At 51.2% G+C, this 15,344-nt stretch overlaps 1 non-coding gene across 1 annotated transcript; it reads left to right on the top strand.

Moving 5' to 3' along the window:
• The first annotated feature begins 1,683 nt into the window (after nucleotides 1-1,683).
• Trnat-ggu (transfer RNA threonine (anticodon GGU)) lies at nucleotides 1,684-1,756 on the top strand. Its single transcript has one exon. It is a non-coding gene; the product is annotated as a tRNA-Thr (tRNA).
• Nucleotides 1,757-15,344: the final 13,588 nt, after the last annotated feature.

The raw sequence follows: 15,344 nt of genomic DNA, 5'->3' as shown, positions 1-15,344 counted from the left end.
AAAATTCGCGCCGCCGCGAATCCCGCCGCGTGGTGGATCCCATCACACAAATACCTGCACCTTCCTTTCAAAAGTAGCCCACCAGTGGCACTTAAAAGCACCCATGTGCGGATATCGTTAGTATACATAATAGGTGAATACAATGGGGAACACTTGTAGCTAGCATCGTAGCTGGCTTAGAGGTAATATGGGAAGTAGGACCGGACACAAGGGGGAGTGACCATTTTCCAATTTTCTTGTCACTGCCCGGACGCAGGATGCCTCCGCCCGCATGTCCACGAACACTCCGTAATCCACTTGGATCAGTTCCGGAAATTCTTAGACAAGAAGAGCTCTCAGGATATCACAACTGACATTTCTAACAGCCTGACTGCTGCTGCTCGGGTGATCGCCACTCGTACTTCCAACCCAACAACAGAACTAAAGTTCCTGAGCCCCGCTGCAGCAACAAGAAGAGCACAGTGCCTCCTTTGACAGAACCCATCTCGTGCGAACCTAACAAGTTACCGCAGAGTATCAGCAGTCCTACGTCGCTACTCCATAGCGCTGCGTAGGCTCCAATGGAAATGATTACACCAGCTAGTTTGTGTGCTTCTTCTCTCTTCGGAAATTATCCTGGTCTTCGCCGGGCCTACAAACCCCTAGGGCAAAAGTATGGCGAGTCATTGAAAAATTCGCAGGAACCCAACGTTATAGCCATCCTTTCCAAAACATTGCCCTAAAACTAGGCATCACCACCCAGACAGAACACCATCTCCTGCGGACGTCCGAAATATATCCGAATGTTCATACCCGAAAACTAACCTCCGTGGGACTCTCCTCGGATATTTATGGAGGGATATCCGTAGCCGTATATCCGCAGAAGGTCCTGTTGCGGCTGTTTCACGGATTGTCCGAATCAGCCTCGTGATGATGATGTATTGAATATGGATCATGTATAGCGAGAGAGAGAGAAACACGGGACAATGTAGCACTGCCCAAATTCGACTTTCCATGAACCAACTCACTTTCGCAAACCAAATGAGTAAGAAATAGACACATTACCTCCACGTCGACCTAATACGCAAATCAATTTCTCATTTCACTGTTGTTTGTGTACACAACCGAATTAAACTTAGACATCTCAGCCTTCGTTTCGACTCATAGGCGAACAGGGTTCTCGAATGTGTAGTGTCTCTGTCAATGTACAGTGTCTGTTTTCTGTTTGGAAGTGAATGCCACTTTATTCTTGTCTCCCTTCAAATCCGCTCAAGTGATGGAGGGATGCCGGTCGGGGAACCGGTCTTTCGTATTTGGAGAAGGGCCCCTTGATAATGCGGTCCGCCGCTGGGTGGGCCGTGTCTCCGAAAATGAGGCCTATAAAACGGTCGTCGGGGCAGTATCCCTTGCGGTACTGTTTCCGGGAAAGAAGTTTTCTTTCTCTAATAGTGATTGCGTATATTGACTTCTAAAGAATAAAAAAGTAACACTCGCTCGAGATACACGCTGCATCCCAGAGAGATCCTGCTTACGTCCGTATCTCCTGATTATGAGATAAACTGATGTTCTGAGGCTGGAACAACATAGAAGGGACAGATACAAACAAAGCCTCAAACTGCCTAACAAATCAACGATGAAAAATGAAAAATGTGGTTGGTTGTCGTCCCGTCAGATGACGCACCCCAAAAGTCGTTGGAGAGGCGTGCTAGCTTAGCTCAATTGGTAGAGCCCTGGACCGGTAATCCAGAAGATGTGGGTTCGATCCCTGCAGCTGGCTAACCTTTTCAGTGACTTTCATCTTTCATCCTGATTATGTCCGCAAAGTGGACGGTTGTAGGAAGTTCGAAGCCCGGCCAAGTGGCTCTCAGTACTATATCCGCTAGAGGAATTTCATTATTCTGCGGATATTCGTATCTCCGTGAAAGTATATCAGACGGACATCCGTGGGACAGAATTTTCTGACTATATACTCAGGCTGCCGAGCTTTTCAGTGAGACCTTAATCCGGAAGGGCAATCCACAGAAGCCAGTGCAAACCTCTAAAGACACCCAGCATGTAATGGACACTCCGCCCACGCGGCACGAGCCAGTATTAACAGTCTTGCGGAAATGTACACCACGCAACAGTCCAGGGCCCAATGGTATCACACATTAAGCCCTTAGAAACCTCCCGCCACAAGATGCGCCGCAAGATATTAACCTCCCGCCGCACTTCTTGATATATACAACGGCATATGATCTCTGGGACTGTCCACTTTGCTTGGAAGCATGACATCCTGGTCACCAGCCTCAAGCCTGGTAAACCTCCCTTTCAACCTGAATCTTACACACAAATATCCCTCACCTCCTGCGTTGCCAAGTGAATAGAAGTGATGGTTCAAGCAAGAGTATTGTGGTTTCTGGATGTTCACCCTGTTCGGACCAGTAACATGACCTTTCCTTTCCTTTCTTTTTCTTAATAAACATATCCCCCCCCCCAGTAACACGAGAGGATTCCGCTGCAAACTCGCAGGCAATGAGAAATTCTTAGGGCTTTGATGCCGCCAATGATGCACGAAAAATAGATCTCGCGTTTCTGGCTGCTTTTGTTGATGTAAGAAGCGTTTTCGAAATGGTATTGCCGGACATGGTGTCATCACAGCTTCAGAAAATCAATGTCACTGGTAGAACCCTCCGCTTCATCACTGACATCCTCAGTGGCAGCACCACTCAAGTAAGACTTGACCGTTATTGGGGTAAATCCAAACCTTGCCCTACTGGATTACCACAAGGAACCGTCCTGAGCCCGCTGCAAAATCAAGTAGCAATGTCTGTGTCTCCCGAAGCAGTCCCCAGCATTTCCCCTGAATATGTGAAGTTAATTATTTACCGCATCGAGGTTCTGGTAGTTCGATAGGTCAGGCCTTGCTGCTGCACTGGCGGTGACCCCCAGAAAGGCAGAAGACCAAATTCCGATTGCAATGCCTATTGTAGCTGACATTATTGCAACTCAGGTAGCTTTCGTAGCAGCAACGTCAGGGTTCCACCGATCGTCTCTTATATACAAAGCGCACCATATGAGCCTGCGCGCTTGCCCTACTTTATGAAAATCACGTGGAAATCAACTACCACACTCTGTGAATGCGGAGGCGTATACCGCTTGCAGAGAATGATGCGTAGGTCGTTGCCCTGTTGTGGATATGTTGGTGGTACAAAGCGCTTCAGAGGACGGTGCTTCTGCGGTATCAACAGGATCAACCTGTTTTACAATGGAGTATGTTGGTGGTTTATCCTATCTAAGTGAAAAAAAGAAGAAGAAAACATCACGTGTAACGTATAAACAGAAGATGCATGATGATTGTTCCTTGTTTGGTTAGTGGCTTCTCATTACCGAGCGATGTGACAGCCGTTGGTGCGGTATGTTTGTTTGGTTCGGATCGTGCCTAGTGTGCTGACTTTGCAGGCAGCTCTGCTGTCATTTGCTTGAAAGTGCCCGAGGAAAACGCACGGGTATAACCGAAAAAGCACTGCCGTCGTCGGGATTCGAGCCCAACTCACATTCTAGTTTCGGCGTGGAATCACAACGCACTGAGATACTGTGCTCCGGGCTACTTTTGCACACGCACAATCTGCATGACGAAACCACACGGAGGTTCCGTGTAAACAAGAGCTGTTCCTTTGTGCGATAATATCGGTCCCTCCTGCCCACAGAAATTAGAAGAAGGTGAAATCCTACAAGAAATGCTGAGAGAGAGAGGGGTAGTTTAATTTTAAATCAAACAACGTGTGAAAGTCGTATTTTTTAAATCGCAGAGAAAAACTTCGTTAGATGACAGCTCCAACGACGCAAATCGCGCCACGTGCGACGCTCGTGCGTGGAGTAGTTTCCGCGTGGGAGAAGAGGAAAGTCTGAGGCTGCTTGAGCGCGCTTTCTTCTGGACCGACTTTGTCGGGATCTAGCACGGCTGATTTTATGTCTAGGAACTGCAGGTTTTTTATGATTATAGGCTGCACCATAGACACTGTCGTCAGCCACCCGCAGAACTCTAAGGGCCACAGATTTTCTGTTAAAAAATGCCAAACTTGGCGTAAACGTTCAAAAAGGCCAAACTTTGTTACCAATTTGCTTCATGGCAGAACGTCTGAGGACGTCAAGCTTAGTGCCATTCGATAGGACGTTGAAAGAGCTTTCGTGCTGTATAAAGTTAATTTTTCTCAGTCCAGTGCTTTCCGTGTTATTAGCTTGAGAATCGCACATGGTAGGCGAAAATTACCAATGTTGCATCTCAATTTTCTCAAAAATGCCATCTTCGATTTCCTTGATTATTTTTGAAAAGGTGGCGTCATATCTCTACTTTAGACCCCAAGTGAGACAATCGTTTATTTTTACTTGAGAGACGCGCAGCGATTTTTTTGGTCAGACATGGTCCGCGAGACTGCAGCCTAACGCGCCCCATCCACGAGGACGCGACCTTCAACCTCTTCTTTGCTACAAGTCTCCCGCTGACGGAGTAATCAATGACCACTCTGCGTGAGCTTGTTGTAGTATACCCAGAGCTTTACTTTACGTTTACCCAATGGTCTCCCAGTTCCGTCAGGCTCATTCAAACCGTGGGAGAGTACATGAGTTGCCTGTGCGCCCTTGACGAGAAGCCCCAGTCCGCGAACATACCGACAAAGTAGTGAGAAGAAACGAAGCGCTTCGTAAAGATCTTTATCCAGTGGTAACATCGTAGCTTTTGTTTCAGGTTGCCGCCAGTCCCCCAGGCAGTGTGAAAGTCACATCCTTTTCATTGGTAAAAGAACGTTCTGGAAGTTTCGAAAAACGTAAAATGTGCCAATTGCGAGACCCCTGCAGATCATGGCTGCCACCATTGGATTAGCATCCGCCGAAAGCTTTACAGGACCTTTCACATGATATCAAGTGACTGGGTTCAGGCGCATCTTTCGTCCGCTTAGTATCGCAAAACCACGAGTGGTACGCGAAAATTTTGCATGTTCGATCTTAATTATTTCTAAAACCCCAGAATATTTTTCACTTCAATTATGCCTGTACTTTGCCCTGCTGGTAAGGTAGGTACCTTTTCCGTGGAGCGATTTTTCCACACAAAGGCGCTCCTCGTATGTCTACGAGCGCGCTTTGCTTCTTAGCCTTTGCTTTGTAATTTATTGCCCAGATATTGCATTCTGTACTTATTTTGCACTTATGGTACGTATGTTTATTTTTTCCTTTGGAGACGCAGGGCAATACTTTCGTGGGCTCCTTGAACTTGCTATTACGCACTTTCATGGGAGTCGCACGCACCCGTGTGCGTATGCACGTGCGCATATTCACTATTCTCCCGCACAGTGCTTGAGGCAATGCACATACACATTCTATGAGGCTGTCGTGCGAGTTAATATAAGGAAGGCAGAACTACGGCCACAGGAGACAGAAAGTTACAACACGTGAGAATACAAATTTGTGGCCGCCTCTTAGCTTGGGCGCAATAAGTGATAGTTCCGAAGCTGTGCATCCTACCTTTAATTAGTTTTATGCCCCGTAGCGTTATTTCAGAACCACGACGAGTACTACATACAAAGCCCGTAAGACCCCTGTGATGACAGTATGTTGCTGCTCTCAAGTATAACACGTTCGCCCTCCTCGAGCTGTGTCAATGCCACCGTGGGAATCAAAAATTCCGACAGAACAACGCACAACTAAAATTCCTCGTTTCCGGTAGCCGTAGGTACCTTAAACCCTCGGTGTGGTCTTCAGTAATCCTTTTAGCATCCATAAGCTTGAACCCAGTCACTTTATATCATGTTAAAGGTCATATCTAAACCTATCGGATGATGCTAATCCAATGGTTGCATCCACCATCTGCAGGGGTCTCGCATGGGCACATTTTACGTTTTGCGAAACTTCCACAACGTTCTTTTACCAATGAAAAGGATGTGACTTCCACACTGCCTGGGGGACTGGTGGCAACCTGAAACAAAAGCTACGATGTTACCACTGGATAAAGATCTTTACGAAGCGCTTCGTTTCTTCTCACTACTTTGTGGGTATGTTCGAGGACTGGGGCTTCTCGTCAAGGGCGAACAGGCAACTCATGTACTCTCCCACGGTTTGAATGAGCCTGGCGGAACTGGGAGACCATTGGGTAGACGTAAAGTGATGCTCTGGGGACTCTACAACAAGCTCACGAAGTGTGGTCATTCATTTCTCCGTCAGCGGGAGACCTGTAGCAAAGAAGAGGTTGAAGGTCGCGTGCTCGTAGATGGGCCCTGCCTCGTGGACCCTGACTGACAAAAAAAAAATCGCTGCGCGTCTCTCGGGTAAAAATAAAAGATTGTCTCACTTGGCGTCTAAAGTAGAGGCATGACGCAACCTTTTCAAAAATAATCAAGGAAATCGAAGATGGCATTTTTGAAAAAATTGAGATGCAACATTGTCAATTTTCGCCTACCATGTGCGATTCTCAAGCTAATAACACAGAAAGCATTGGACTGAAAAAAATGAACATTATACAGCACGAAAGGTCTTTCAACGTCCTATGGAATGACGCTAAGCTCGATGTCCTCAGACGTTCCGTCATGAAGCAAATTGGTAACCAAGTTTGGCCTTTTTGAACGTTTACGCCAAGTTTGGCATTTTTTAACAGAAAATCTGTGGCCCTCAGAATTCTGTGGGTGGCTGTCGACAGTTTCTATGGTGCAGCCTATAATCACAAAAAAAAACTCCAGTTCCTAGGCATACAATCAGCGGTGCTAGACCCCGTCAAATTCGGTCCAGAAGAAAGCGCGCTCAAGCAGCCCCAGACTTTCCTCCTCTTCCTCGCAGAAACTACCCCACGCACGAGCGTCGCACGTGGTGCGATTTGCTTAGTTTGAGCTATCCTCTAACATATATTTTTTTCTGGGCGAATTAAAAAATACGACTTTCATCCGTTGTTCGATTTAAAATGAAACTACAAGGGGAAGAGCGAAAGGAGATGTAAGGAAACAAATCCCTCTCCCAAAGCTCGATGCTCCCAATGCTTGATCGATGTTGTAGATTCGGACAGATTTGGCCACAGGCTTTCCACATGCGAAAACCAGGTGCGTTCGGCGCAATGGTATCCAATCCAATGCAAGTCGCTTCCGCCGGGCTCCGTGTGTCATGCCGTGCGCGAAGTGTGTGTGTTTTGTTTGCCATCACTTGTGCCCTTGGATTCCATAGGCAACGCATATCGGTGCACGGTAATCGTAGGAAACGTGGTTCGTAACACGTTAGCCCTACCGTATCGATAATGGCAGATCACGTGCTGAGATGTTCCCTCCCCCCCGCTGGCTTGGTTTCTGGTTAATATGAGAGCTCTATGCTCCAACCAGACCTGCATTATCAACCTTGGTCGTTGTGATGCGTTGAATACGATGTTGTCTAAATTCTAAAGGAAAGAAAGGGTAAATGGAAAGTAACTATGGGTGCGTTAAGCGACAGCTTCAGAGCTGAGGAAGCGCCGTCCTTTTAACGGAACTGTGTCACTCCTTTCCTTGAGTGTGGTTGTAAGGGTCGCCAGCGAGAAGCGGCGCGAAGCACGTGTGCAGAGTTGTCTCCCCACGTGGAAGGGGGAAGTTGGAGTTCCAAGAACGCCAAGGCGCCGCGGTAGCTCCGGAGGGGGGACACCAGAGGCCCAAGCGCCAGGCCCCCACTGGCAATAAATCTGTAGAATGACCCAGAAGTTTGCACTGCTGGAAGTTACGAAGTGCACAGCCTGACAGCTAAGGCCGTTGGCACTAAATAACCAGCAGTGGGCGGACATTTGGGAGGTCCTGGTCCAGTTGAGATTTGAAATTAGGCCAATTAGAAGTTGGGTGGGTGAGGGCCAGGACAGTCTGATTGGTGAAGTTGCCAACGGGGGCACGGGTCAATCTGTCACCTCTCAAGGGCCTGCACGGCCAAAAGACTCAATCTGAATCTGGGCTCCGATGCGGAAGGCACGCTCGGAAACATTACATCGCGAGCCCACCAGATTCCCTGTCTTATATGGTTACCAAATGTCAAACGTGTAAATAGCCATATGTAAATAAACCCTTCGCATACATCACGAAAGGGTTTTAAGTCGTCGGGGCTCCAGGAGTGGAGACAAGGAACAGGATCGGTGTAAAAACCTCGGACCTACGAACGAGGCCATCAGCCATCGTCACGGTACGGCCGTTCGAGTTATCCGTTACTGGCGCAGTCGACAAGGATCCTGTAGGTGTCTTCACTAGGATAGTGCTTCGCCGAGGTCTACGTGCGCACGTTCAAAGCAACCCTGGAGAAGGCTCACTAGTTCGTCGGGCGACGAGGACAGCGGCCTGGGAGTGTTGAACGCGTTTGGCGAGGAAAAGACCGCGGGACGCATCTTCGGAATAGCAGCGAGGGATCGTCGCTGGAGAGCTTTGGGAACAACGGGTACCCAGGATAAGCCACGAACCGAAGATTGCGGCGGCTTCAGCCAAGGGAAGAGACCGGAAGCGGTGAGCACTGTCTTTTGCTGGTTTTGGGGGTAGCGCTACATCGGTGTTGCTGTAAGCGATGGGTCCCTTAACAAGAAGTAGCAAAAACGGGGAGCAGGGAGACGAAGGTGATAATGCGAGGGTGGACGACAGGTCGGAGGGCGCGGACGCTCCTGCAACGGACGTCCAGTTGGCTCTAGCAAAGGAAAGAACACAGCAACTACTGCTAGAAATTCGGTTGGCGGAATTGAGGCAGGGAGCTGGCACGCGCGAAGAGGACCGTGGGTCAATGTCGGGAACTCATAGTCAAAATAATGATCCATTAAAGCACTTTTCCAAAATGCTGCAGGGCACGATCCCAAAATTTCCGGCAGACGCGGAGGCACCCGTGTGGTTTGACACGGTCGAGCGCGTGTTCGAGCGGTACGAAGTGCCCGAAAACATTCGTGCACACTTAATTTATCCGGCGGTGGCTAGCCGGATGGGCTACTTATGCTCGCAGATGAAACGGGAGGATGAGTTCACTTTCGACACTATAAGGTCGGCCGTCCTCAAGGAGCTGCGTTTGTGCCCCAGCGAATACAGAAGGCGCTTTCTTTCACTGTCGAAGGCGAAAAATGAAAGTTGGACGCAGTTTGTCCGCCGCCTGGGGAGTTACTTTTCGTACTATGTTGAGGCGCGAGGAGTGATGGATAAGGAGACGTTAAAAGATCTAATTGTGGCCGATCAATTGAAGGCGAGTATCGGGTCAGACGCTCTAAAATACGTTACGCTTAGAGAAGGCGATGACTGGATGGACGCATATGAGATCGCTGAGTTACTCTCTGTGTACGACGAGGCGGATGCGAGACGGGGTACCGGCGCGTTGTCAGAGCCGAAGCGCTCGAATGAAAGTCAGTCGCAGCGCGCAGGACAGGGTACAGAGAGGCAGGCGACGGGGCCCGCGAATGTCTCTCAGTCGAGAAGGGCGCAGGAAAGAGGTCGTCCAGGTGCGGCAAGCGGGAGCTGCTTTAAGTGTGGCGATAGGGGACATAAGAAGGCGAATTGCCCTCAGTGGCGAGGCAACGGAGGCCCGGCTACGTCAGGACACGGGACCACGTCCCGAAACGGGCCGCGGACCCCAGGAGCGGGGGTGCTCTTAGCACGAGCCGACATCGGGCTCGCTGGCACCGCCTGTTTCTCTGCACTGCAACGGGTCGACATAGTATGCGCGGGTCGTCCACTAAGCGCTATCCTTGACTCAGGAGCGGAAATTACAGTGGTGCGCAGCGATTTGGTCCCCGTGCGGCTGCGAGAGCCGTGCGGTTCAATGCAGTTGGTGTCAGCATTCAATCACAAAACCCCAGTGGAATTGGTGACGTTGTCGCTGATGCTCCCACGAAAAACTAACCTCGTGTACCACGATGTAGACGACTACGTGTCCGTTCTTTGCGCGGTAACCGACGAGTTAGCACCGGGGGTAGACTGTTTATTGTCTATACAGGACTGGGAGACGCTTTGTCAGGGTCGCGGCGAGGTGGCCCCTGCGGCAGTGGCCACCGACGGGCGCACGGATTCGCCGGAAGCGGTTAATGTACTTAGCCGCAGCGAGACAGGGGAGGTTCGGCATCGCACAGAGTACACGCGGAAAAGGGAGAGAGACACCCCACGCGTGGAGACGGAGAACGCGGGAAAGGAACCTTTATTGTCCCTCTTGTTCGGGGCAGAGCGGGAAGAAGACGATCGAGACAATGAGAGAAACGCGGAAGCTCATGTATACAGTGCAAGTGTCGCGACGGGGGAGGAGGACTCAGCGGTCACCACCCTTAGCAGCGGCGAAAGGGCGACACAGCTCAAAAACGCGCAGGTGGAGGACCCGACTCTCGCGAAGCCTCTACGCGACGCAAAGGTCAATAAGGGGGGAATGTACAAGCGGGACGGCATTTTATACCACCGCGACAAAGTAGGGGGCCGAGTAGTTGCGCAATTAGTACTGCCACAGGTCAGAAGGGCAGAAGTTTTGCTGCTGGCCCACGAGTCGCCTTGGGGTGGGCATCTCGGAATGAGGAAAACCATGGCGCGAATTAAGTGCAGCTTTTATTGGCCAGGGATAGAGGCGGACGTTAAAGCGCACTGTGCATCGTGCCACGGGTGCCAGGTGCGGTCCGACCGACGAAAGACCGACCGCGTTCCGATTACCCCTCTGACTAGACCGGAGCGACCATTCCAACGCGTAAACATGGACGTCATCGGTCCGATTGAGCCGCCGTCATCTCGCGGACACCGGTACGCGCTTTGCGTGGTCGACCTTCACACGAGGTGGCCTGAGGTGTCGTGCTTGAGGTCGTTGAGCGCGAGAGCCGCCTGCGAGGCTCTCCTAGAGATCTTTAGTCGGACAGGCGTGCCGGATGAGATATGCAGCGACCAAGGCACTAACTTTACGTCCGCCCTAACCCAAGAATTCCTCACACGGCTCGGGTGCACGCCGAGATTCTCCACCCCAGATCACCCCGAGAGCAATGGTTCCGTGGAAAGATGGAACAGGGTTTTCAAGAACATGTTGCACCACGTTATTCAGAAAGAAAGGAGGGTGTGGGATAGGTTCGTGCCGTACGTCCTATGGGCCTACAGAGAGGTTCCCCATGACACCACCGGCGCGTCCCCATTTGAGATGCTGTACGGGCGCACACCGCATGGCCCTTTGGCTATATTAAAGAACAGCTGGACAGGTGAGGTTGAGGTTCCAGACACGCTACGGGAGTCCCCGGCTGCATATTTGAACAAATTAAGAAACGATCTCCACAAAGCGGCTGAACTCGCGCAGGCTAACTGTGAAACAAACCAGGCTGCTTACGCGAATTATTATAATAGGCAAACAAAAGAAAAAGAATTCGCGCTTGGGGACCAGGTATTGCTACACGACGCTGACCCTCCCAGTAAACTGCACCCGAGGTGGAGTGGCCCACATACCGTTGTAGCTAAACAGAGGCAGCGTACATACGTCGTTGAGAGCGGGGAGGGCAGGCGTAAGACTGTACATGCTAATCGACTCAGGCACTATCAGACCCGGGTGAACCAGGTGGGGGTGGTGTTTGAAACAGACGAGGATTTCGGCGAAATAAGTTACGCGCCGTGTGGAGCGATGCAAGCCGCAGGTGACGCAATGGAAAAGGTCAGCCTGGGCCATTTGCCAGCAGAACAGGAGGCGGAGGCGCGCGTCATCTTCGCAGAATTTGGGGACCTGTTTCGGGACCAGGCCGGCATGGCGGATGTGGGGGAGCACCGCATAGTATTAAAAGAAGGCGAGGCACCGAAAAGGCCCCATAGATACCGAATCCCCGAAAGTTTAAAGGGAGAAGTCACCCGCCAGGTGCATGAGCTCATCACTCAGGGTCTCGTGTACCCTGTCGAGAGCGAACACGCGCATCCAGTGGTATGCGTGGCCAAAAAGAATGGGAGCATCCGGATGTGCGTGGACTACAGGGGACTCAACGCGATCACGAGAGACGACGCGTTTCCGACGGCGCTGCCACAGGAGCTTATCATGCGAGTGGGGCGGGCGAACTACATAACCGTCGTCGATTTGCGGCGCGGTTACTGGCAGGTACCCCTGGCCAGGGAGTCACAGCATCTTTCCGCCTTTGTCACGCATGAGGGGCAGTTCGCCTGGCGCGTGATGCCTTTCGGATTGAAAAACGCGGCCGCCACTTTCCAGCGCAATATGAACACCCTCTTGCGCAGCCATCAGGAATACGCTGTCGCGTACCTGGACGACATCGCTATATTCTCGCTGACGTGGTCCGATCACATGGAGCACCTGCGAAAGGTGTTCAACGTATTGCGACAGGCGGGGCTAAGAGTAGCGGCAGAGAAGTGCACCGTGGCACAGGCTTCGATCCCGTACTTGGGGCACGTTATTGGTTCCGGGCATGACGCCCCCGACCCTAAGAAGGTGGACGCCGTTCGGGGTATCAAGCGACCAACGACAAAAAGGGACGTGAGAGGCGCCCTGGGCCTGTTTGGGTACTATAAGGAGTACATAAACAACTTCGCGGAACTCGCGTTGCCGCTAACAGAATTGACTGCGAAAAGGGTGCCCAACGTGGTTCCTTGGTCGGAAAGGGCCGAGAGGGCATTTCAAGCTCTAAAGGACGCACTGTTGTCGGCCGCGTCCCTCGCCACTCCCGACCCGTCGAAGCCGTTCTGGCTCCACGCGGATGCCTCTGATTACGCTGTCGGGGCATGCTTGGCGCAGGTGTCAGACGAAGGGAGCGAGGTCCCGATCACGTTTGCCAGCTATAAGTTTTCTCCGACCCAGCAACGCTGGGCTACCATTGAGAAAGAAGCATTCGCGATTATGTGGGCGCTCAAAAGGTTCGACACCTGGGTATTCGGGGCAGAGGTGTTCGTGATCTCCGACCATAATCCACTCTCGTACCTCACAGCGAGCACGCCTCACAGTGCGAAACTAGTGAGATGGGCATTGGCCCTGCAACGATACCGCGTCACAGTGAAGTACCGCAGGGGTAAGGCGCATGTCAACGCCGACGCCTTTTCTCGGTTTGAAAACGCGAGCTGGGAGTAGCCGGAGGTTAGAGGACCCAAACTGGCACACCCATGTGGCGATGCCCTTGAGGCTCGCAGGGGTAGTGCTGACGAACTGTGAAGTGGGACTCTGTGACGAGTGTCATGCAAAGTGTACTTGGTGAAGTGTACCGCGGACTGCAGAGAGACTGCTTGGACAGCCCCGTATTGGCAGGCAGATGTGATTATATTCTTTCTCGTTGAAGGACTCAAGCTCGGCTGGCGACATTTTTGTTGTATCCCTGTAGTGTGGTCCATTGTCGACCATGTGGTCGGACAACGGACTTTAGGGGGAAGGTGTAAGGGTCGCCAGCGAGAAGCGGCGCGAAGCACGTGTGCAGAGTTGTCTCCCCACGTGGGAAGGGGGAAGTTGGAGTTCCAAGAACGCCAAGGCGTCGCGGTAGCTCCGGAGGGGGACACCAGAGGCCCAAGCGCCAGGCCCCCACTGGCAATAAATCTGTAGAATGACCCAGAAGTTTGCACTGCTGGAAGTTACGAAGTGCACAGCCTGACAGCTAAGACCGTTGGCACTAAATAACCAGCAGTGGGCGGACATTTGGGAGGTCCTGGTCCAGTTGAGATTTGAAATTAGGCCAATTAGAAGTTGGGTGGGTGAGGGCCAGGACAGTCTGATTGGTGAAGTTGCCAGCGGGGGCACGGGTCAAGATGTCACCTCTCAAGGGCCTGCACGGCCAAAAGACTCAATCTGAATCTGGGCTCCGATGCGGAAGGCACGCTAGGAAACATTACATCGCGAGCCCACCAGATTCCCTGTCCTATATGGTTACCAAATGTCAAACGTGTAAATAGCCATATGTAAATAAACCCTTCGCATACATCACGAAAGGGTTTTCAGTCGTCGGGGCTCCAGGAGTGGAGACAAGGAACAGGATCGGTGTAAAAACCTCGGACCTACGAACGCGGCCATCAGCCATCGTCACGGTACGGCCGTTCGAGTTATCCGTTACAGTGGTGTTCGTGATAAGCTCTCCAATGACCCGTATTACAAACTTAACCTGAGCGCGTAAGAGCAATGAAAGAGGGAGGTCACTGAAAAAGTTAGCCAGCTGTCGATTCCTACAGTTGCCTAACCTTTTCAGTGACTTCCTTCTTTCCATGTTCTTAGGCACTTGAGGCTTTGTCCTTACTACTGTGTTCCAAACTCAGAACATCACTTTCCATCGTGTTGAACAGATGCCGCTGCGTCGTCCCGTCGCATGAATGGGTGTGTGAGTAGAAAAAAAAACATGTGAGAGTGAAAGTGGAATGAGTGAGTGGATGTGGTTTGTCCTCTCTAATCAAGCACCATTGGAAGTGGTTAGAGAGATGTGTTAGCTTAGCTCATTCGGTAGAACCCTAGACAAGCAATCCAGAAGATGTGGGTTAGAGTCCTGCAGCTGGCTACCTCTTCAGTGAGTTCTTCCTTTTATTGTAGTTCGGAAAGACGCTTAGAATACGTGTGACTCACGACCTTGGCTCCCTACGTGTGACTCCCTCTCCCCACTGCAGTCACTGCGGTGCTGTTGAAGATCTCGAGCACATTATTCTCCATTGTCCACACTACCACCCTTCCCGCTCCCTACTCTCCGACTCCCTCAATGAGCTCGACTCCCATCCCCTCTCCATCACCAAATTGCTTGGCCCCTGGCCGCACCCAGCTCACCAACGCTCTCTCCTCAAGGCTCTCTTTACCTTTTTGGACGCCACAGGACTTCGATCCTCATTGTAACGGGACCCATTCCTTCATTCCCTGCTTCACCTCCAGTAATGGGGTAGAGTATCGCCCCCGGCGATGAAACTCCCCACCCATTATCCTGAAATAAAGTTGTTGTTGTTTCCCGCGCTTGGTCATCGCGGCGCGCTACGCGAGCTTGTATGTTCCGTGCAAAATGAGTTCGGCTAGGATCAGCAGTTGGCTCATCGACTCTGGCCGAATAAGCACGTTTCCTTGGAGCTCCCGTCTCTTCTCTGAGACACATTTTTTTGTGACCTTTCATATTTGGCTACATTTATGATCTGCTCGTGGCAAGATCTTCGCCACAAGAACACATCCAACACCTACGTCAGGTTTTCATCCTCCTTTCTGCGCATGACATCGTCATTAATGTTCAAAGCGCGTATTCGGCGTGACCTCCACAGGGTTCCTCGGTCACAATGTCACTCCGATCTGGATCACCCCCTCGAGGGCAAGATTCAAGCCATCATCAACTTTGCACGGCCACATTCCTTACAGCAACTCTGTCGTTTCCTCTGTCTCATTAATTTCTAACGCGTTTTATTCCCCATTGCACCATCACCTTGCGCCCTCTGGAGGCACTCCTCTCTGATTCTCGATCAACTGCTGGTGAGCTGCCTTGG

Source organism: Ornithodoros turicata, chromosome 1, assembly GCF_037126465.1.
Source record: "Ornithodoros turicata isolate Travis chromosome 1, ASM3712646v1, whole genome shotgun sequence".
NCBI classification, from domain to species: domain Eukaryota; kingdom Metazoa; phylum Arthropoda; class Arachnida; order Ixodida; family Argasidae; genus Ornithodoros; species Ornithodoros turicata.
This window is presented reverse-complemented; position numbering and strand designations above follow the sequence as displayed.